We start from the raw sequence: 24,540 nt of genomic DNA on the forward strand, positions 1-24,540 counted from the left end.
GTGGTCATGTGACTGGGTGGGCATGGCTTGGTGATCATTTGACTGCATGGGCATGGCTTGGTCATGTGACTGGGTGGGCGTGGCCAAGTTGACATCACTCCTTTGCCCTAATGACCTCCAAAAAGAAGATATACAAAAAGGTAGTTTATTATTTCGTGCATTTAATACTTAAATAAGAATAAAAGAAGTACACAAAAACAATAAAAGAGGTACACGAATACTTACATAAGAACAATAAAAGTGTTATTCGTCTTTCAGGTAGTTCCAAATCGATGTTTCATTGGCATCGCCGTCCTCACTTGCACTTTTCTTTACTTTTACTCGAGCATCATCGGCTGTGCGATGTGCTGCTCTCAACCATTTTTTGACTGTAGGAATAGGGTCTCATTCTTTTAGAGGTAGGCCAATTACACTAATGGTCATTAGGTTGGTTATGTTGGAAACAGGCGAGTTCTCTTCTCTGAACATATGATGTTCATTTTTGAAAAACCCCTTTCTGCTTCTGTTGAACTTACAGCAATTGTTCTGACAATTCTTTAGCTTTTTTAATACTATCAGAAATTACATATTTCTGGGAATCTTTTAAAACATTTTCTACAAAATCTCTATAATCATTGATATTAATTTTGTAATGAAAAATGTCACTAAATACAAGCAATTGTTCTTCAGCTGCTGTTCATGGAACTACTACTTTTTCAATATTTCAGTAATCTGGCTCCAAAAAATAGAGAAATTGTAATTTATTCATGTCTTGCAATTGGCCACCTGTTTTTAAATGTTCACAATCCATTAGTCTTTTCTTCAAATTTGCTATGAGACTTTCTAAAAGTCTTTCCCGAGGAAGTCCAACAAATCAATGATTTTGTACAAATTTTATATTTTTGAAGGTTTCTGAAGTAATTAATCCATCAACTTTTTTTTTCGTATGGACCCTTTTGTCAGGGCATTTATTAATCCCATGTTTGGCTCTGGGACTAATCACCCTGGTTAATTAGAGGAGATGAATCGTGGCTCCTCCTTGTTTGCAATATTCCGGAAAAGAAACGCGAGAAAGGTTTCTAATAAAACTCATTTATTTGTTATAAAGAAAATAAAACACCTCACTAACTAAGAAAAGTTAATTGTTACATTTTGCCAAGCAAGGTCTCCTGCCGGTCCAAGCCGGACCTTGCTGGCAGGAGAACAAAAGAAAAAGTGTGAAGGAATGTGGGTGGATGGACATGCGTAGTAGCTTTTGATAACAATTCTTGGCAAGGTACGGAAAGTCAGATAGTCCAGAAATAATGAGTTCAGCTGGCAAATAAAATAACGCAGTGACATTCCCCTTCTTTGCCAGTTGAGCGAATATCAGTTCATCATCAAATAAGGCACATCTTCTTACGCAGATACTCGTGTTGAGCTGCTGGAAGTGGTTTGTTGAGCATATCAGCAATTTGATCATGTGTGGATACATATTGCATTTTGACAAAACCTTTTTTCACTAAATGTTTTATATTTTGATAACGAATGTCAATGTGTCTGGACCTAGAACCTGTGAAATGAGATTCAGAAATATAAACCACCGATTCATTGTCTTCCATCACGGTGATCGGTCGGATCGGGTGTGTCCAGATATCTGTGACTAAAGCATCAAACCAAGTTAGAGAATTACATGCATCTGAAACACAAGCATATTCAGCTTCAGTAGATGAACAAGAAACAAAATTCTGTTTACGTACTTGCCAATAAACAGGACATCCATTTAAGAACATCATATAACCTGAAGTACTTTTACGTGATTTCTTATCACTTGCCCAATCAGAATCTGCATAACAACATAATTCTGCATAATCAGTATGTGTTGGTTCTAACAATAACTTCATGTGTTTAGTGTATTTTAGGTATCTCAATAATTTCTTAATACATGTCCAATGAAACTGTTTTGCTTTACCTACGTGTCGTGATAAGAGATTAACACTAAGTGCAATGTCGGGTCTGGTCCAACTACTAATGTACAATAGTGACCCAATGACTGAACGATAAAGTGTTTGATCCTCGAACTCAGGACTTTCTTCTTGTGTCAAGTTGTGAAAATCTGTTTGCATGGGTGTCTTTGTTGTGTTAGCGTCTTTCATGTTGCAATGATGCAAAATTTGTTCAATTTTATCTTCTTGTGAAAGACTAAACCCCTTCTGTGTTTTTTCAATCTGAACACCTAAATAAGTGCTAATGTGACCTAATGATTTCAATGTGAAGTATCTCTGCAAAGCTTTGGCAAAAATTTCACTCATTTGCTTATTTGGACCAATATAAACAATATCATCAACATAAACAAGAACTATCTCATATGCATTGTTAGATCTTTTTGTGAACACGCACTCATCAGTTTCGGACTTAATAAAGCCCATTGAATTTAGTTTGTCAGTAAGACATAAATACCACATTAAACCAGATTGTTTCAGACCATAAAGACTTTTGTTTAGGAACCAGGTATCCCCTTCTTGCTGTCGGAATCCTGGAGGACTTCTCACATAGATCTCTTCGTCTAGGTCTGCATGTAGATAAGCCGTGTCAACATCAAACTGGAAAACTTCTAAACCAAGGATAGTTGCAGTTGCTAAAGCAATTTTTACACTCTCAGTTCTGACTGTCGGTGAGTAAGTATTTGTGTAGTCCTCAGGATAACGTTGAGCGAAACCCTGAGCTACAAGTCTGGCTTTGTACAGTGACTCACCATTTGGTTTCTTTTTGATTCTGTAGACCCATCGAGTGCCAATGACCTTTTTGTTTGCTGGAGGTTTTGCAGGTGTAAATACTTTAAGTTTCTTTAGACTGTCCATTTCAACCTGCATTGCTTCATACCATTTGTCTTGCTCTGAATCAGGGAGCTGCTTGATTTGTGTGAAATTATCAGGTGGAAGTGTAACATTGCAAATCAAAGGCAAGGGTGCTTTTGTCAGTTGCCAAGAATATCGTTGTGGAGGGATCCCTTTTGTGGCCCTCTTGGAACGTCTCGGAACAACTGTCCAGTCTTCTTCTTCTCCGTCCTCGTCCTCACTTTCGTCGCTAGCGTCAGCATCCGCGGCTTGCGAAGACGGAACATCGGGTTGAGAAGAAGTGGTGGAATCTTGATCATCAAACTGTGTAGCATCAGCAGTATCATCTCTGGGAAAATAAACTTCAGGATCATTGGAATGAATCCTGGACCAGTCAATGTCTTCTTCAAAATTAGCAGATTGGGAAATCACAATTGCATGTTTAGAGTCAATAAATCTGCTCCACTTTGAATTATCATCAATACCCATAAATCTCAGTCTCTTTGCTGTTGGACCTCCTTTTCTTCTTTGAGCTAAGGGAATGTTCACCATAGCATATGAACCAAAAATATGGATGTTTTTAAGATCAGGCTTGTAGCCATACAACATGAAGAAAGGAGTCTGATTTGTTACACTGCTCCAAGTACGGTTGACAATGTAATTTGCATACTTGATAGCTTCACCCCAGTATATCTTACCAAGGTTGGCGTCTTCTAGGAGACAACGCATCATAGTTTGCAGTACCCCTTGTCTTCGTTCTGCGACTCCATTATGAGCCGGTGTGTAAGGAGCTGACGTCTGATGAATAATTCCATTCTTACGCATCCAGTCCTGGAAACGCTGAGACATGAACTCGGCACCACGATCACACGATTCTGGCGATGCGAACTTGGTGTTGGGTAGAAACAAGGGTTGCAAAGTCTTTAAAGATCTGAAAAGTCTCTGATTTTTCTTTCATAGGATACACATATCCATATCTAGAGTAATTATCAACAATTGTTAGAAAATATTTTCTACCACCAAATGATGGCGGGAATGGACCAACTATGTCAATGTGAACCAAATCAAAAATGCGTGTTGACAGGCGTGTAGCGTGTTTGGGAATGGCTGCTGCTTTGGATTTGGCCTTCTTGCATACAGCACAATCCAAAAACACCTTACACCCCTTTGGATCCAAACCTTTTGCGAACTCCGGCATCTTCCTAAGAACACGGAAACTGGCATGCCCCAATCTTCTATACCATTTGTGGATACACCTGGAATGCAAAGGTTTACCTGTTAGTTAATTCTCAACATTAACGTTTTTATGCGGAGCCTCAGGTTGACCTGACAAGGATGATTTGAAAAAGAATAAAGTTCACGTAGCTCAGGTTCAGGCTCGTGCATCTCTGTGAAAAGTTCCTTTCTGTAGGTAACATGCAATGCTGCACCACTGTCCAAAGTCCACAGGAGTCGTCTGTCGTACTCTGGTTGAGGTTGTGGATCATTGGTTAAAGCCAATGTGGCGAGTGGAGTTTGTGGATCACGCCGGGGACCACGACGACCTTGTCTTCCGCCTCTGCCTCTGGAATCTGTTCCTCTGGGCTGGTACGTGACGGGAGCTGGAACTCGTTGGGGACAATCCCGGGTGGCATGTCCCACACGATTGCAGGTGTTGCATCTTGGCGTCCTTGGAGCATAGGTCCTTCCTCGGAAGGGGCGCCTAGCTGGAGCTTTTGATGCGGGTGGTCCTCTCAGGTGTGGCGTGGCCAACATGAATGCCTCTTCTTCAATTAAAAGTCTACAGACATTGTCCACTGTGCGTTGAGCAATAGGGACTTGGTTAATTTTTGTAACAGCATCTTTCCATTCATAATTCAAAGAGTTAATAATGATGCTGATCATTTGAATATCTTCAATGTTATGGCCTCTTTCTCTCAATTCTGTTCTCAGACCTTTCAGTTTGGTCAAATGTCCTCCAATTTGTTCACCAGGTTTCAATCTTGAACCGTGGAGTTCAGACATTTTTAGTTTTGACTCACCAGTTAGTGGAGAGACAGAAAATGCCTGGTAAGGAGCCTGCACTTGGTATGCTGGCTGTGCTGCCAGAAATGCCTGTGGTATTTGCTGTGCCTGTTGTGGATCTAAAAATGGTCTTGGTTGTGCCATTGGAGGTGGGCCAGGAGGTGGCCCTCTTTGCACTTGTGGCTGGGGCACATACGCAGGCATTTGTAGCTGCTGTGGCTGATGCACTGGAATCTGCTGTATTCCAGTTGCCATTTGTGCTTGACCTGCAATATTGGCATGACCTGCTGGAGATGCAATCATTTGCCTTTGTTGCATAAAGCGTGCCTGTGTTCCATCTAAAAAGACACCAACACCACCAGGGGGTGTTGGAGTTTGAGCCCGTGGAGACACTTGTGGCGTTTCAGCTTGAATCTCTGAGTGAGTTAGAGACAGGTTTGCCAGGGTCTGCTGTAGTAATTTAAAATGTTCATCTAAGCTCCTTTCTCTTTCAGCTTCCTGTAGTAAATTACTTTTGCCAGCAGATGGTGCTGCACCTTTAGCTTCGGGCAGCTTTGCATACGTGGCATTGTATGCTTTAGAGTAGGAGTGGTTATGTAAGACATGTGTAACTTGATCAGGGAGACTTTCATGTGACGTATGCAGTGCTCTTTGCCTTAATTGGCCTGACACAGGATCCACCAGGGGGAGTGTCTTTGGCTCTGAGCAAGAAGACAATATGGCGCTTTTTGAAAAATTTAAGTTATCTCCCTTATCTTGCTCAAGCATAGATATAGCCATTTTTGCCTGGGATAGCTGCTGTTCATAGAATTTTATACGGTCACGAAAGGCTTTCATAGCCAGCTCATCCAGGGTGAGCTTAGAGCTTCGAGGAGAATAATGAATTGTTTCTCTCTCTGCGTGGGAGGAATTTTGCTCGGCAGTGTGCTTTAGCCTTGCATCGAGCATTACAAATTCAGAAGGTTCTGGGAAGACTTTTTCAGAGCTTGGAAGATCAGAAGAAAATGTTACTGACCTCAGTCGTAAATCATCATCTTCAAAAACAGCTTCTGTCTTATCTCCCTCCATTTCTGTTCCCACAGCTTCTTCTCGTTCCAGGCGTGTGGCTGTAGTAAGGGGCTGGAAATCTGGAAACCTCCTTTCTGCCACCTTCTCAGCAAAATACATTTTGTATTTGTTTTACTTCTGTTTCGGCATCTCAGCAATATAATTAGCGTACCTCAGTAGCTAAAAACTAATTGCCTATGCGCTCTTATCAGAAATAACAAAACAAGGAAAAAGCCATAAATCCAACCATCCTCGTGCTATCAGATGTCAGGGCATTTATTAATCCCATGTTTGGCTCTGGGACTAATCACCCTGGTTAATTAGAGGAGATGAATCGTGGCTCCTCCTTGTTTGCAATATTCCGGAAAAGAAACGCGAGAAAGGTTTCTAATAAAACTCATTTATTATATTATATTATATTATTCTTGGCAAGGTACGGAAAGTCAGATAGTCCAGAAATAATGAGTTCAGCTGGCAAATAAAATAACGCAGTGACACCTTTCCTTTTCTAAGCATTTCAAATGCTTTAATTGATCTTATCACAAGTTTTTCAGCCTTTATGATGTCTGCATTTCTTGTTTGCAGTGCATTTGAAAGAAGAGAAATTTCATTTAAAATATTGATCATCAATGCCAAATCAGTTGTAAAATATATATTTTCAAGACAAGCAGCCATACCTGAGTATTTTTCATTGGAATGAAAATATTGTTGTAGCACTGGATAAGCATGCCACACAGCTAGGGTTGACTTTAAGCTACAGGCAGCCCATCTTGGTTCCAAAACTCTACCAATCTTTATGATTTCAATTCCAAGTTGTTTGGATATTTCAGTAAGTTCCATTTGGCTCTTACAGGATTTATGAAAAATAGTGTATATCTTGTCAATAAATAGTTTAAAATGATTTAGTTGCTTCATTTCCTTTATAGAGTCATCTAAATCAAGTTGGAGGTGATGGTTTAAGTAGTGCCATATTATGATATTAGGAAACTCTTTTGCTATTCTAGTGGTTACTCCAGATTTTCTCCCAAGCATAACGCTGGTACCATCAGAGCATAATGCTATTAAATATTTTTGTAGGTAGTTCTTAGTAAACCCAACATTATTTAAACTTTCCATAATTGAAGAACGTATTGTCTCTGCATCTTGTTTTTCCAATTCAACAAGCTCAACAAAAATTGTTGGTGAGTTAACTGAATCCTCAACTTTTACAAAAACTATCACAACTGATTTGCATGGTAGCGTTGAGGCTTCATCAATAATCAAGACATATTTTTCAATTTTTTGCAATAATTTTAGTAAATAATTTGGTTTTAATTTCTTTTGCAATGAAATCAACTATTTTTACTGAAGTTGACCATGAATGCAATCTTATTCCCATATCTAGTCCATTTTCAATTTGCAATTCTATCGCATCTTCTAGGTCTGCAAATGGTTTACATCCTTTTGCCAGGCTGTAAACTGTTTTGAATATACTACAAGTGGTACCTAAATATTTTTCAGACATCTTTTTGATCCCTTTTGTTATAGCACCCTGCTCCCCTTGTTTTAAGTTCTCTGTGCAAAAGGTGTGAGCTTTTGATGAAAAATATTCTTTCATTTTTTTCTTAGAGATGCTTGTTGTACTTCTTTATTTTTCCCTGCTGCCTCAATCTTGAAATGTTTCTATTCTTTGGACATATGAACACCTTTCTCTTTTGCGAAGTTATGTTTTGCACAGTACTTGCAACCAGGGGTGGTATTCACTTACCTTCGCTACCGGTTCGCAAATGTGAAGGCCTTCTATGCATGCGCATAGCATCAAAATTGGACATGATTATGTCCGGGCAGGTGGGTGGAGCCTCCTGCAGCCGCTGCTACCAGTTTGCCCGAACTGGATAGAACTGGCTGACTAGCACCACTGCTTGAAACCTAATTTTTTGTTTGAAACTTCCAGTCCCTCATATTTCTCTTGAAAGTTGCTATACTGTTGTTATGTCCAGCAGTCAGGAAGATTACTTTCAATTTTGGAGTCACCAATAATTGACTTGCTGCTTTCTCCAAGTTCAAGTGGTGGTGCTTATAGTGGTGCTTGTGGTGGTTTTCGATCATCCAAGGCCAATTCTGTTGTATCTGGTTCCAATCTTGTTTTCTTGCTGAAAAAACTGGTCAAACTCTGTTGTCTTTTCATCCTGGTAAAGGCTACTACTGCAAAAGAACTAAATTGTGCTTCGGACTCAATTGTGTTTGTTAATTGAGGACTACAGGTAATGGAAGGGATGTTTTCATCCAACTGTACAGTCTTTTCACAATGTGATTGGGGTCCAACAAACAAGGAAGATATAGTGTACAAAATCATATCATCTAAGAAATTAGATCAAGAAGAATGAATTTCATAGAGCTTCACAGAGCAATACTGAATTCTTTTTCTGAAATTTATTCCTCAGTTCAAAAAACAGGAATATATGAATTAGGTTCAGTATTGGGCTCAGCTTGTACTCAAGTCAAGTAGCTATTCAAGAGTTAGTGGTGTCATTGTTAGAAACAATGGTAAAGCAACATATAGATTTAAAACCAGAAATATTTTGTTGAGTATTTTAAAGGGAATACATATTTAATTTTACACATGTTAACAGTTGCTAGAATTGTGTTTGCACAACAGCGAAAAAACAAAGTTATGAAAATGAATAAAAAATATTATAATGTGCAAAAATGAATAGATTAACACTTAAAATTAAGGAGAAGGCTTAGAATACTTTTTAATGTGGGATTTGTTTTATCAATGGCTAACTAATTTAATTCTAATTTAATTTTAATTTGTTAGTCTTAATTGTATTTTAACTGTTAAATTATGAGATTTGGATTTAATTTTTTAACTTTTTATTAGATGTTTCTTAACTGTTGTGAGCCGCCCTGAGTCCGGCTGGAGATAGGGTGGCATATAAATCTCATTAATAAATAAATAATAAATAAATAAATAAACTAACAGAAACAGAAGTTAGAAATATAAAAGTATAAAAGAAAACACCAATTATATAAGGAAAGTTCACTAAAATGGATAAGCAAATATTATTTGTATGTGATCATTATTAATGTGTAGATTATTACTAACTTTGGGAGTATACACCCCAAAACTAGGACAGTGCCAGAAAACACCAAAAAAATAAAAACAGTTTTCCCACAAAAGACTGCAAATAAAACCAGTTTTTCCCTAACCCTAACCCTAAGGACAGGAAAGACAAAGCCACAGGAATAAAAACTATCAAGGCATCAATCACACTCACTACAGAAACACAAAATCTCATAAAGCTGCACAAATGTCAAAATATAAAAGCTATAGAGTCACATAAAATTTGCTTCCTGCAAGCAAACACAAAATTAATTGTCTACAACACTGAATTTTTTAAGCATTAAAAAAAAATAGCAATTTACCCAAAATTAGGTGAAGGCACAAGGCAGGCAGGCAGATTCAGTTGCTTGCAGCAGGCCAATGAGTTGGATGCAGCTGCGTGGGAGCAGGTGAAGCGAGGCAGGCGAGCTGGAGGCACTCGGGAATTGGGAGTCGCTTGTGAAGATAAGCTGGAGGATAGGGACAGTATGGGGGAGCAGTTAGTTAGCTAGGCCCGCCTGGGATGGAGCCGCGACAGCTTAATCAGCCAGACAAGCCTGGGGATGGTGGTGGTGGGGGGCAGCTAGCTAAGCTACAGCCAGCACCGCCACCATCAGAGCTGTGCCGGTGGCTTAGCCAGCCAGGCGAGCCCAGGGATGGTGGGCCTAGCTAGGTCATAGCCAGTGCTGCTGCCATCAGAGCTGCGCCGGCAGCTTAGCCAGCCAGGCGATCTTGGGAATGGGGGGGGAAGGGCGTTAGCTAGGCCACAGCCAGCACCACTGCCATCAGAGCCATGCCGGCAGCTTAGCCAGCCAGGTGAGCCCAGGGATGGTGGGACTAGTTGGCCGCCGCCAGCATCGCCGTCATCAGAGCTGCACCAGTGACTTAGCCAGGTGAGCCCAGGGATAGTTGAGGGGAAGCTAGCTAGGCCTCAGCCAGCACTACTGCCATCAGAGCCATGCCGGCAGCTTAGCCAGCCAGGCGAGCCTGGGGAAGCTGGGCCTAGCTCTGGGAATGCTGGGGGGGGGCATGGAAAGCTCTGGGGATGGTGGGCCTAGCTAGGCCACAACCAGCGCTGCTGCCATCAGAGCTGCACTGGCAGTTTAGCCAGCCATGCGAGCCCAAGGACGATGGGCCTAGCTCCAGGGATGGGGGGGCGTGGCAAGCTCTGGGGATGTTGGGAGGGTGCAGCAAGCTCTGGGAATGGTGGGGGCTAGCACGACTCGCTTAACTGTAAGCAGGCAAATCAGATCAGATCAGGGCTGATCAGTTGGGGCGCAGGCACTGCGTGGGAAGGCTGCTTAGGCCAGCAAGCCACAGAACAGAGACTGTGTGCATGCGCAAGGGAGGACTCAGTGTGCCACATAGGTAAGGAATGACTGGGCGGGGCGGGGTGACTGGATGGTTGGGGCAAGCAACGAGTGGGTGGGCAGAGCTGGCGGGGTGAGCAGGCAGGCAGGAGTGGGCGGGGGCGGGGCCAGCCAGAGGTGGTATTTGCCAGTTCTCCAAACCAGGTAAAATTTCTGCTACTGGTTCTCCTGAACCAGCTGAATACCACCTCTGGTTCCGTACCCTCCTTCTCACCCCTCTGTCACCTATTACACACAGAAGCAGCTCAGAAAATAGTGGCTGCTACCAGGCTCATACTGTGCGATGGGTGACACCTGTTCCATTTAATGACCCACACAGTCTTTTAATGACCAGGAAGAGCAGGGTTTGGGAGGGTCAGAAGTGGGGCAATCACATGGGTGCTTCACTTATGGCTTCCAACTATAATGGACAGACTCCATTACGGTTGAGAGTCGAGGACTATCTATTATTCATATGGTATTCTCATCCGGGCTTAACCATATTTTGTTCAATAACAATTTTTGAACCACTCACTAAGCCCATAAATCTATATATATAAAAGCAAAAACTACTCATGCATTAATCACGAAATCTCCAGAACTATAAAGCCTACAAGCTTGAAATTTGCCACGTATGTTCCTCTTGGCTTCTAGGTGCTCACTAAGAAAGGATTTTTCAAAATGACCATCAGAGCATTAGTAATTCCTAATGCCGCCTGAAAACCCTTTCTTCTCCAAATCCAAAAACCGGGCTACGCAGGCAAAACAAGAGCACCACAGTTTCAGGTGCTGCACAGGGGGCATAAGGCAAGGTGGCTAGCCGCCCTGCCTGCCCCTTTTTCAGATGACCCAGGTGGAGGGTGATTGGTTTCTGCTCCTGGCCCAGGAGGAAAGTGAAGGTGAGTCTGCAGAGAAGGAGGAGGAGGGTGGACGGCTCTGCAATGTGCACTGGAGAACCAAGGAGGAAAGCCTTTTCAGGTGGATTCGGGGAGGGGATCACAGCGCTGCTGCCCGAAAAGGCTTTCCTTCATGATTCTCCGGTGCACACTGCAGAACCGTGTGCCTTCCTCCTCCTTCTCCGCAGACTCACCTTCTCTTTCCTCCTGGCCAGATCCTCCACCTGAAACGCAATGCACTTTTTTGATTTGGGGAGAGGATCGCAGCGCTGCCACCCGAAAACCCTTTCCAAATCCAAAAATGGGGCGTGCGGAGGCCAAAAAAGGGCATTGCATTTCAGGCCTCTGGGGGAGGGATTGAAGCCTGACGCCAGCTGCTCCTGCCACTGAGTGAGAAGCGGTAGTGTGAGAAGCGCTGGGGGCGATGGGGTGGCAGCAGAAAGAATGGGTGTGCTGGGGCTTCAATCCCACCCCAGGCCTGGGTCCACGCCAGAAGCCTGCTCATGCGGGGAGACAGGGAAGCCCCAGGCTCGTCTATCCTTGCAGCTACCACCCCATTGCCCCTTGGCAGCAGTTCTCGCGTTGCTGCAGGGGGCTTGTCAGGAAGCCCAGCACCCAGTGGGAAGGAGCCCAGGCAAGGCTGCGTGTTTGGAGCTTTCCCAGCTGGCACATGGTGGGGCCGAGAGTGTTGCTGCCAGCCGGGGATGGCTGTCTCACCAGGGAACAGTTTGCTATCTGGTTGTCCTCCGGTAAGAGGCGCGCCGGCCCCCTTGGAAAAAGTGGGGGCGCATGTGCAGGAGGGCGCATGCGCAATGTGGGGCACATGCATGGAGGAGGGTCATAAGTGCATGCGCAAATGGGGTGCGTATTGCATTATGGGTGCTGGCACGCGCAAGCGCGATAGCGCAAGCATGCTCTGACTTTTGGCACGCAACACCAAAAAGGTTTGCCATCACTGTCCTATATTATTATAACACACTGTGATGCTACTGTATTTTTCAGCGTATAAGATGCACTTTTTTATCCCCAAAAAGAGGGTAAAAATCTGGGTGCATCTTATAGTCCGAATGTAGCCCTGCCAACCCGCCAGCCCCCACCCTTCAGACATTTTCAGGCAGTTCCAGGCAGCGGGGATCTGGGTCAGGGCACAGCCTGAGGAACAACCCTCTTCGGGAGGGTCTGGGGGGAGAATCTGCCCGGCAGCTTCGGAGAACAAGGTGGGCCCCACGGTTTGTGGCTGGTCACTCCTCTGGCCACCCAGTGGGCAGTTCAGGGCAGACAATGGTCGTGATGACTTCACTCCCCAGCAATGTGAGGAGTTGCTGCCGCCGCTGCTGCCTAAGCCCTCTCTGCACCCAGGAGCCAAGCCGAGCCAAACGGGAGCCCCTAAAGTGAAACATCCCTCCTTTCCAGCCACTGCTGCCCGTTGGCTGGATTCCCCAATGCAATTCTCAGAGCCGCGTTTCTGGCAGTGGCCAGTTCCCCTGCAATTTTGGATTCGGGGAGGGGATTGCAGTGCTGTCGCCTGAAAATGCTTTCCTGCACATTGCAGAGCCGCGCACCCCTGTCCTCCTTCTCAGCAGACTCACCTTCTCTTTCCTCCTGGCCAGATCCGCCACTTGAAACGGGATGCACTTTTTTTGCCTCTGCACACCCCATGTTTGGAATTGGGAAGGGGATCGCAGGTCTGCTGCCCGAAAACGCTTTCCTTTGGAATCGGGATGGAATCTCTGCCCTGAGCTGCCCGCTGGGCAGCCAGAGGGGTGACCAGCTGTGAATCGTGGGGCCTGCCTTGTTCCCAAAATTGCTGGGCAGATTCCTCCCCCCCCGACCATCCCAAAGTGGTTTGTTCCTCAGGCTGTGCTCTGTCTCTCCCCCCAGAGCATGCAAGGGGTCTCTTTGGGGGAAAGCGAGTAGTCCCTGCAGATTGCAGGAGCACCCTGATAAGTTTTCTGGAAAAGAACTTATCAGTAATCAATGCCCTCTTTCCCAGCCAAGTCTCTGAGGCACCTCTCGCTTGCAGGAGGAGGAGGAGGGTTGCGTAAAGCAGCGCCACCTTAAATGCTGGTAGGCAGAGGTAGAATTCTTGTTTTCCTCCCCCAAAATTAAGGTGTGTCTTATACTCTGGTGCGTCTTATACTCTGAAAAATACGGTAATTAGTTAGAGGTTCTACTCCCCCTCCCAACTTGAAAATAACTCTGGAGAGAATAGGATAGCATAGGACCGACTTCTGTGGGGCAAGCCTCATGGAGAGAAGGGGCTAGAAAGCCTGAGGGAGAGAAGAGGATAGGATAGGAGACATTTCTGTGGGAAAGGCTGAGGGAGAGAAGGGATAGGAGAGGATCTATGGGGCCAGCCTGAGAGAGAGAAGGGGATAGGAGAGGATCTATGGGGCCAGCCTGAGAGAGAGAAGGGGAGAGGAGAGGATCTATGGGGCCAAGCCTGAGAGAGAAAATGGGAGAGGAGAGGATCTATGGGGCCAATCTGAGAGAGAGAAGGGGAGAGGAGAGGACTGGAGAGGCTTCTGTGGGGCCAGCCTGAGGAAGGGGAGAGGAGAGGATCTATGGGGCCAAGCCTGAGGAAGGGGAGAGGAGAGGAGGAGAGGATCTATGGGGCCAACCTGAGGGAGAGAAGGGGAGAGGAGAGGATCTATGGGACAAGCCTGAGGGAGAGAAGGGGATAGAGAGGAGAGGCTTCTGTGGGGCTAGCCTGAGGGAGTGAAGGGGAGAGGAGAGGCCGATTGTAACTACTCATTAATTTTCAAACTCTGTCAATTTATCAAGCCCGATCACATAGTTTTGTAGTGGAGCACGGGTATTCAGCTAGTTAAGTATATTAGTTTAGTTATTGGCTTTGTATAACTGACCTAAAACATGTTTTTATGATTCAGTGTTCTTTCCAAAACTAAGCAATGAACATTCTTTTTATAACATTGAAAACCTGAGCTAATTTACTACTTGTAAATTCACTTGTAATTTACTTGAAGGTGCATAGTGTGCAGTGGTGGGTTCCAAATTTTTTTACTACTGGTTCTGTGGGCGTGACTTATTTTGTGGGTGTGGCTTGGTGGTCATGTGACGGGTGATCATGTGACTGGGTGGGCATGGCTGGTTGGTCATGTGACTGGGTGGGTGAGGTTAACTTGACGTCCCTCAGGTCAAGGGTTAGGGTTAGGGTGCCTGGCCTCTCCTCACCTCAAAGGCCTCAGCGAGATACAATTTCCCTGTCTATTTATTTACTACTACTTAACATCCAAAATATACTATTTAATCCTATGTACAGTATATATGCCATATATGTATATATGTACATACATATTACAAAGTATAGTATAGAGTGTGTATAGGCACACAAAAAGATACATTATCTACTATATATAATTTTGTCCTGCAGTACTTTAGGTATTGATAAAAACTTCAGGTGTAGATGCCATATTTAAGACTGGTATATTGTTTAGCATGAATGAGATTTCCCTCAAAAGATACTTGCAAAATTCTATGGTGTAGAACAGGGGTTTCAAACTGGCGGCCCATGGGCCGGATGTGTCACGCGCAGACCACGCCTACCCCAGCTCCGTGAAGGGGAAAAACATTGTGATATGTCAGTTGACGGCAATGTGACACCACAAGTTTGACACCTGTGGTATAGAAGCAATGGTGGGATTCAGCCAGTTCGCACCACTTCGGGAGAAACGGTTGTTAACTTTCTGAGCAGTTTGGCAAACTGATTGTTGGAAGAAATCATTAGGGCAGAGAACCGGTTGTTAAATTACTTGAATCTCATCACTGTGTGGAAGGTATATATGCAATAGAATATTTTAAAAATCCACCATTTGTTAATAATGTTTGTTTTGTATGCAGACATATTCCTAAGCCTTTAAAGTGAAAACCAAGAGATCACATTACAATTGAAATAAAAATACCCAAACATTTTGGATGAAGCTGTATGAGGATAAACGAACAACATGAGCTATATGAGGAATTCTGTAACATTTTTATTTAAATTTATGAAACTGCTTTATTTGATAGATTAAAAGTAAACTCCAAGTCTTTTAAAATCAAAGGAAGCATTGCTTTGATATTTTTTTTACAGTGTAATGTATTTTAAAACCAAAAATACTTGTTTGATAATCATCTATGAGCTCATCCTTGTGTTTTTCTACCTGGGACAAACATATCTCCCTAAGCATGTTTAAATTACATCCTCACAATTTTACTTTTGTCTCATCCCTAGTTCATTGTGAACACAGCTTTAAGTCATATTTAGCTATTATAATTTTAAAGTAAGGTAGTGCTTGACCTATGACCATAATTGAGTGAAAAATTATAGTTGTAAGTCATTGCAATCATAAGTTGAGGCATTATGTGACTGAATCTGATTTTTTGATGTTATTAGTGGTAGGTAAGTGAGCCAATTTTCCCCAATGGGAAAAAATAATATAAATTGCAGTCACGTCAGTATGGGATCCTGCAAATGGCTATATAGCTGAGTCACTTGCCAAATGCCCAAAAGGTGATCACGTAATGATGGGGGGATGTGGCCATCATAATTTGAAAAATGGGTCATAGGAACCTTTTGGGGGTATACATCGTAAATTTTAACAATTGTTAAGTGACCAATCATAAGTTGAGGACTACCTGTTATGTAGCAACAATTTTTGTTGAGAACACATCCTAGGATACTACAGCAGTAATGTTAAAACTTGGTTTTGCCTGCACTGACTTTTTTGCACGTATAAACTATTGACCATTAGTTAGTCTCTTAGAATCAGACACGATTGAACATATAGCATTATTATACAGCATGCCTTCTGTTGGAAAGTTTTCATTCCTCTCTCAGTTTAGTCTTTTCCTCCTTCATTAACAATTGAGTTACATACTGAATCAAGGCCAGAGTAAGAATGGGCCCACAAAGTTCTTTTTCAGATCCCATCTCTTTGAATAGAGAAATCAAATAGTTGTTTACTTGCTCCCTTCTTATTTAACTTTTATGTTAATAATATTGCAATAGCCATGAAGTCACAAAGCTTTCATTTTATTTATTTTTTATTTATTTATGTAATTTATATACTGCCCTTCTCCTGAAGGACTCAGAGCGGCTTACAAAAAGGAACAAAAATTACATAAACATTAAAATCAATTTAAAATTAGTTAAAATTAATTAAAAATTAATTAAAATTATTTAAATCACCCCTACGGATTCAGCCCATTTGGTGAAAAAGCCACGTCTTCAATTCGCGGCGGAAGGAAAGGAGGTCTGGGGCTGTCCTGAGGCCAGTGGGCAGCCCATTCCAGAGGGTCGGCGCTCCCACAGAGAATGCCCTCCCCCTGGGGGCTGCCAGCCGACATTGTCTGGCTGACGGCACCCTGAGGAGGCCCACTCTGTATGAGCACACCGGACGATGGGAGGATGACAGGAGATGATCCTGCAGGTACCCATTCACTTAGTGGATAGAAAATATAAATTTTAATACACGGTATGTTGACAATAAAGCTCTCATTTCCTGTACCAAACTGGCTTTAGAAGATAATTGGCCAGATTGATTATCATGGAATAAAGGTGGTATTTTTTGATAGAAGCACTGTTAAACAAAAATGGATAGTCAGTGCCTACCAAATTGAGCAATGCACCTCTTTTAAATATCTAGACATAACCTTTCATAAATCCCCTATGGAAGAAACATATTTAATCATCATTCTAGTAACTGTCCAATGAACAGTGGGGTCTATTCTGAAAGTTCCTATTCCAAAGAAGAACATCCAGGTAAAATGGCTGCCCAAATACTATATGGGGCCAAGATCTAGAGGTGGGATGAGGTGGTTATTGCCAATTAATTGGTTATTGGAAATAATCCACAACAATTCCATGAAGAAGATTTGGCCACACACCCCTGCTACTTATCTAAGGATGGAAGTAGTACTATCCATCATTATCAGAATACATCTTGCATTGCTGAATCAGTATAAGAAACTAGAAAGCTTTCAAGAATCCCACTTTGCCAAAGTTTTTTTTTCTGCATTACATAGCTAGGAATCAATAGGGCACCTATCTTATAAAGTATTCCCTATTCCTTAGGGGGAACTCAGGCCTTGGAAGAGAGAAAATGTTAAGAGAGAAATATTTTGAAAGAGATGCCAATAACTATGCTATTACAGTATAGCTCTCCAAATGTTCATCTTGGTTTCACCACTATAAAAAACATAGAAGACTCTCCCAGTATCTGGTTAATATTAATAGTACAGCAATATAATATTAATAGCAGCTTTTACCTTTGGGTGCCTTTGGGATATTTTGAAGGGAGATTTTGTAAGTGTTCTGTTGAACAGGATATTTCTCCTGTGGTGGTGGTCAAGTGGAAGATATTATTCACTATGCCTTCTACTGCCCCATTTACAATGAAATTGAATTATCTTCTTGTAGATTGTTCCCAATTGTTAGTAATCAGGTTGATATTTTTGCTTTGTCATCTTTTAAACACAGAAAGTTATTAATTGTAACTCTGGCCTTATCTTCTTTTGATCTCTTTGTAGCTAACACTCTTTTTATTGAGTGGTTCTTGGAGCACCAAAGACACCTCATTTCAACCCTGAGGGTCATTCCATGTCATGTGGTCTGGGGCTCCCTGCTCGACCATCACAGATTTCGATGAAATTTGGTGTGAACATGCACACATGTCCCCAATGAACATTGGTAAAGTGTTATGTTTGCCAATGCAATACTTGTGGAGATATAGTCATTTGTTTGACCCCATACTGCAGCCTTCTACAGTATGACTCTGATGTTTCAGCAACTTTGAGACATAATATCTGATGCTGACAGATCTGTTCAACTTTTGTGACAGAAACATTCACGGACTTAAATATATATACGTTCTGAAAGAAGAAATTGAAGACAGCAGGATGCTGCAAGAAGAAAGATTGAAACAACAATGGTCATGAAAATAGGGGAAAAAACAACTTCGGCGATAGCCTCCCCATCAGGACAGCGCTCAGTGGAAAGTATGTTGGGTGGTGAGAAATCAGGCTCCACATTGAACCTACAGAGAGTGCAGTTGATGCTGATGATGCTGATCCAATGATGAAGACGCAAGAAACAGTAACAAAAAATCATGAAGAAATAAAGAGCAAGATGGGAGAAGTGAAAGGAGACATCTGCAAACTAGATGACAAAATTGGTACAATACAGGAGACGATAGCCAGAAATGAACAGAAAATAAAGATAGTGGAAGCTGGAACAGAACAAACAGAGAAGAAATTAGAAGCAACAGAAGGTAAATTGATGGCAGTAAATAGAAACCTGGAGGAAGCAATAGTACAGTTGGAAATGGAGAAATCAGCATTTTTCCTAAGATTTCAAAATGTAGTAGAAAGTAAAGAGGAAGATCTCACAAAACTTATGGCAGAAGTACTAGCTGATCCCCCTACAGAAAAACAACCAAGAGATTCAAAATGATATAGATGAGACATATAGGATCCACACCAACTATGCACATCACCATAAACTGCCTAGAGAAGTTCATGTGAGGTTTACAAGAAAAACAATTAGAGACGAGGTTTACAGCAAGACAAGAGATGAACCATTGATTTCTAAGGGGAAAGAAATTCTAACCCTGAAACAAGTATGAAGAAGAGTAAGGGAACAAAGAAGAAATTATCATTTTCTGTCCTCACAATTAGTCAAATATAAAGTATTGTTCAGATGGCTCTTCCCTGAAGGTATGTTGATTACATGGCAAGAAAAGAAATTTCAAATTGTTACACTGGATAAGGCACAAGAGTTTTTTGACCACTACTTACCGTATTTTTCGGTGTATAAGACGCACCGGAGTATAAGACGCACCTTAATTTTTGGGGAGGAAAACAAGGAAAAAAGTATTTTACCTCTGCCTACTAGCATTTAAGGTGGCACCGCCCTCCTCTTCCTCCTGCAAGTGAGAGGTGCAGGGACTACTCGCTTTCCCCCAAAGAGACCCCTAGCATGCTCTTGGGGGAGGGACAGAGCACAGCCTGAGGAACAACCCTCCCTCTTTGGGATGGGGGGAGATCTGCCCAGCAGCTTTGGGGAACAAGGCAGGTGCCACAATTTGCAGCTGGTCACCCCTCTGGTCGTGCTGACTTCACTCCCCAGCAATGTGAGGAGCCGCCGCCGCCTCTGCCTAACCCTCTCTGCGCCCAGGAGCCAAGCCGAGCTGAATGGGAGCCCCTAAAGGGAAATGTTCCTCCTTTCAAGCCATCGCTGCCCAGATTCCAAAATGCAAACCTCAAGAGTCGCGCTTTAGGTAGCGGCCAGTTCCCCTGCAATGTGAACTGGGAAGTGCTTTGGATTCGGGGAGGAGATTGTAGCGTTGACGCCTAAAAGTGTTTTTCTGCACATTGCAGAGCCGCGCGCCCCCGTCCTCCTTCTCAGCAGACTCTTCTCTTTCCTCCTGGCCAGATCCGCCACCTGAAACATGGTTAAGGTGACCAGATTTTAACATTGGTAAAGAGGGACACCTTTTGGGCGTGGCTTATTTTGTGGGCGTGGCTAGCTGATCATGTGACTGGGTGGGCATGGCTAGCTCATCATGTGACCGGGTGGCCATAGCCATGTGTATAGGGACTACTCAAAGGACTGAAAAAAGTCATTTCTGATAGGTCCTCGCACTTTTGACTGGTCCTCACACTTATGACCATCCTCACATTTATGCCCATGCAGCATTCTTAACAACCATGTCACTCATTTCACAACTGCTTCTCTTCACCATGGTGATAAGATAGGGCAAAAAACGTAAAATGTGAGGACAGTCGTAAGTTTGAGGACTGGTCAAAAGTTCGAGGACCAGTCAAAAATAACTTTTTCAGCCCTCTGAGTAGTCCATATGTACAAAAGGACTAACCAGAGGGCTGAAAAAAGTCATTTCTGACAGGTCCTCGTACTTTTGACTGGTCCTCACACTTATGACCATCTCACATTTATGCCCGTGCAGCATTCTTAAGAACCATGTCACTCATTTCACAACTGCTTCTCTTCACCATGGTGATAAGATAGGGCAAAAAACGTAAAATGTGAGGACAGTCGTAAGTTTGAGGACTGGTCAAAAGTGCGAGGACCAGGGGCTTCCGGTTTGCTCTTCGTAGCCACCAGACGGTCCCTCGGGATCGCCAGCCCTTTCGCCTGTAAAGAGCCGCCTGTACAGCGGAAAGGCAGCTCGAAAAACTCCATTTCCAGGAGGAAATGTGAGACAGAGCAGGTGAGTGTAGGTAGAGCTCTCCGTAGCCCCCAGAGTTCTTTTTTTTACTCTTGGGGGTGAGCGGATGACGCTCCCTATAGCACTCGCCATTTGCTCCGGCCATTGGGAGACCTCTGCTTTTTGCAGAGCAAGGCTACGAAGACAAGCTTTTCAAGATAACTAACAGATTAATCAAAGAGGATGAGATCTGGAACTGGACCTGGACCCTAAATTGCAAGTATTAATACTTATTTTGCAAAGGATATTCAATAAAGTAAAAAAGATCTTTTAAAATGGCGACTGCCAAAACTGGAGCAGGGAAGCTGAAAAGGGAAAGTCCTTCCGTTTCTTATTAAGCCACAAAGTAGTGGAATAAATGCTACTGGCTACATTTGAAGAAAAAGCTACACTTTTGTGTTTTCTCCTTCCTGGAGATCTGATTTGATATTGATCCTGTTTGGAAAGAGGCTTGGGTTTTTTTTTTCTCTTTTCTAAAAAGTTTGCCTGTGCGGAAATATGGCGTTTAGGCTTATAAAGCTGGACAAACATGCAGGGGGGGAGGATTCCCCCATCCACAAATTATATGAACAAGTTCTTAACTTACAGTCTCAGAAAACTGATTTTAATATAATTGAATTTCTTTTGGAGGAGATTGTAAGAAGGGATGAGATTATGAATCAGAACTTTGAGAAATTTAAGCAGGAAACTAAAGAATTGGTGCAATTAAAGTTTGATATTTTGCATCGAAAGATTATAAAAATGGCTAATGGTTTCTCAGAATTTATGATCAGGCTGGATACAAATACTAATCTATTAGAGACCAAAGTGGAAGGAATTGAGGACAACTTGGAGAATAAAATAGAAAAAATTGAGAATGATTTGATAAATATTCAAGACAATAGTTTAGAAGAAAAACCTGAAATGGAAGCTGATTGTAACATACAGCAACGTATTGAAAGGGAAGTTTTATTGATGCAATATAATTGTCAGCGTTCCAAATTAGGCTCTCTTCCAGCGCTGACATAACAAGATGAACTTTTACCTAGTTTTGTATGTACAGATAGTGTTTCCTGGGAGACGAGGGTGGGGGCTACATTCCTGTGAAAAGAACGTGCCGGGAGGTAGAGATGGATCTGCATGATGACCAATGGGACATTGGGGTTGGAGAGCGGAAGAGGAGGGGGTTGGAAGGAGGGGCCAGTTTGGCTGCAAAAATGAAGTCAGGAATGTCGGCTTTTTATGTTCTTAAATAAAAATGATTTATTAGAGAGATTGCGCTTGAAAATGAAACTTATTTAAGATAACACCGAAACTTGACAGACAGCCAAACTCTCCTCCAAATCCAGGCTGGCTGAGTTTAAATCATCCCGTTCCCTCCCAGACATCTGGTCGGACGGATTATGGCTGAAGCCAAGCTCTCGGAGGAAAGCCTGCTTCAAGAAACGGGAGGAGCAGAAGCGGTCGTGATTCCAGCCAACTTGGAAAATACAAAGGTAAAAGATAAAGAAAAACCCCTAAGTGAATTGGGAAGGGCGAGCTGGGGATGGGAATGGCAGTGAAGCCCAGACAAGGCAGCACCTCCCCACCCCAGGATGAGAGACGAGGCAGAGGACTACCAACACCAAGGCTGGCCCTCCAGAGCTCAGCACAGAGAGGAGAGGGCAGAGAGGGAGGAACCACCCCAGTTCAGAGGGAAGTTCGATGGTGACCCAGACAACCTCGCCCAATTCCTCGATTCAGCTGAGATATACATAGAGCGGTTGGGACACCTCTACCCTTTCCCCAGAGCCCTAGTGAATGCTATCTCGGAAGGGCTGGAGGGAGAAGCAAAGAGGTGGTCAGCATCACTCTACAAATACAGGGCCCCCCAGCTACAAAATGCGGATGGGTTCTTGCAACTATTGAGAGCCCGTTATGAGGAGGAGGAGGAGGACCCCTATGTGGAAGACGAGCTCAGAAACCTAATGCAGAGGGGGAAGCCTATCAGAGAGCATATCCGTGAATTCAGGAGAGTCATTGGGACACTGCCTCCCCTACCAGAGCGATTGCTGGTGTATTTTTTTAGAACAAGCCTAGATAAAAGAATTTCCCAAGTGACTGCCTATTGTGACATCCCAAACCGACTCACTGAATGGTTCCGGGTAGCGATAAAAGTCGACAGAGGGCTGCGGGCGAGTGACACGTCAAAACCACCAGAGGAAAAGGAGAGAGGCCGACCAGACCAGGGGCCACTCAACAGACAAGAAACCCCAACATCACAGCCCTCCTACAGACCAACTGCCCCACGGAGCCCACTGAAATGCTACAGATGTGGAGGAAGCGGCCACATAGCAGCAAGATGTGGAACGCCTAGACCGGGACCAGCTCCACCGCCCAAAGCACGACCGGAACGAGGGCCCAAGCGCGTCACCCACGTACCGCGGGAAGCTCCCCAAATCCTTGAGTTTTTCGCTCATCTGACCGAAACCAGAGGAATCCCAGTGGAGGGAGATCAGTCCCCCGAACCCTATGACACGGAAGACGAAGGCGAGGATGACCCGATGGTGAGTGGACCCGTCCATCCTTTTCTTTTCCCCATACGCCTAACAGCCCCCAAAACAGGGGCCCAAGAGACTTTCCAAGCCCTAATAGACTCGGGTAGCACACGGTGCCTAATCAACCTACCCACAGTTCTAAAATTGGGAATCCGAGCTAAACAGCTCAAACAACCAATTCGCTTCGAGCAAGTTGATGGGTCCCTAGTGGGAGGAACGTACGCCACACACTTGACTGAACCCGTGAGACTAGAACTCGCAGATCACTGGGAGACGATCCGCTTCATAATAGCCCCCAAGATGACAGAACCAGTCATATTGGGACTCTCATGGCTCGACAAATGGGGCCCAATCATTTGGTGGCAAGAGGGAACCCGCAGGCTGAGAATAGCAAAGGGACCCCAACCCCTGCCGCCCCGACCAGAAGAATTCCCTCCCACGCTGAAACCCCAAAGCAGCCCTCCACTACAGAAGAAAACACCACCAACACAAGGGTCCCTCCCAGAAGGTGCAGCAAAGCAATTGGCAGCCGCACCCACCACCGCTTGTAACGCAAACCAGATCCCAAGGGAGTACCAAGACCTTGCGGGGGTATTCAGCGAGGCCGAGTGTGACAATAATTTTACTGAATATGTGATCAGACTGCGAGGATTACAGGAAAATAACAGAGAGGATTTAAGGAAAATATCTTCTGAAGTTCTGGCTGGGATTTTAAAGGTTCAACCTGAGGAGGTATTTTGTAGGATCAATAGAGTTTATAGAATAAACTCCTGGATTGCAAAGCAAAGGCAATTGCCTAGAGATGTGGTGATTTATTTTACAGATAAAGATATAAGAAATAATATTGTGCAGAAATCTTTTAAGTCTACTTTGCAATTTTTTGGAAGAAAGATTTGGATTTATAAAGAGCTCCCGCCTAAGATATTATTGGAAAGAAAGAAATTTGGCTTCTTGGTAGCTGAGCTTAAAAAAAGAAATATCTTATTCAGATGGAATATTCCAGTTGGTATAATATTGAGATATCAAGGAGAAAGATATCAATTAAATACTGTTGAAAAAGCGGAAGAATTTTATCAAAAATTTTTAAAAATGAACTTAACATCTTTATGCACAACACAAGATAAGCAGAAGGAGTTAGAAATAAAGGAAAAACATCGAGTTACAGAGGCCTTTGCAGATGAATTGCCTTTGGATTCTTCAGATACCTCAGATGGATTATTTATAAATAAGAGAGAAGTGGCACCGGATTCTAACGTGATGACTCGCCAAGTTACAGATAACCATGGAAATCAACCAATTGATATACAACTTACAGAAAAGAAATATGAGTCACAAAAACAAAACCAACAAGATCAAGTTATAAAACAGAATGAAAATCGACCAGTTGATACACAACTGGCAGAAAGGAAATCAGGATGGAAATCAAACCCACAAAAAGAAAGGAAAAAAAAGAAATAGGTCTCACAAAAATAAAAATTTCTAAACTAAGCAACAGTAAAGCCAGTTACTTTGAAAAAATACATGACTGAATACATGAAAAGATGGATGAGGTGAAGTAGAGGTTGATATCATCCTGAGGAGAGTGACAGACCTCTGCAATGCTGTAATTTTGGGATGTGAA

General features: G+C 43.2%; 1 pseudogene; it reads right to left on the reverse strand.

Moving 5' to 3' along the window:
* Positions 1-243: 243 nt before the first annotated feature.
* Positions 244-12,835, reverse strand: LOC139316749 (E3 SUMO-protein ligase KIAA1586-like; annotated as a pseudogene).
* Positions 12,836-24,540: the final 11,705 nt, after the last annotated feature.

This window comes from Pituophis catenifer, unplaced genomic scaffold (assembly GCF_029215685.1).
Source record: "Pituophis catenifer annectens isolate HBS135680 unplaced genomic scaffold, rPitCat1.0.hap2 SCAF_4, whole genome shotgun sequence".
In the NCBI taxonomy this organism is placed as follows: domain Eukaryota; kingdom Metazoa; phylum Chordata; class Lepidosauria; order Squamata; family Colubridae; genus Pituophis; species Pituophis catenifer.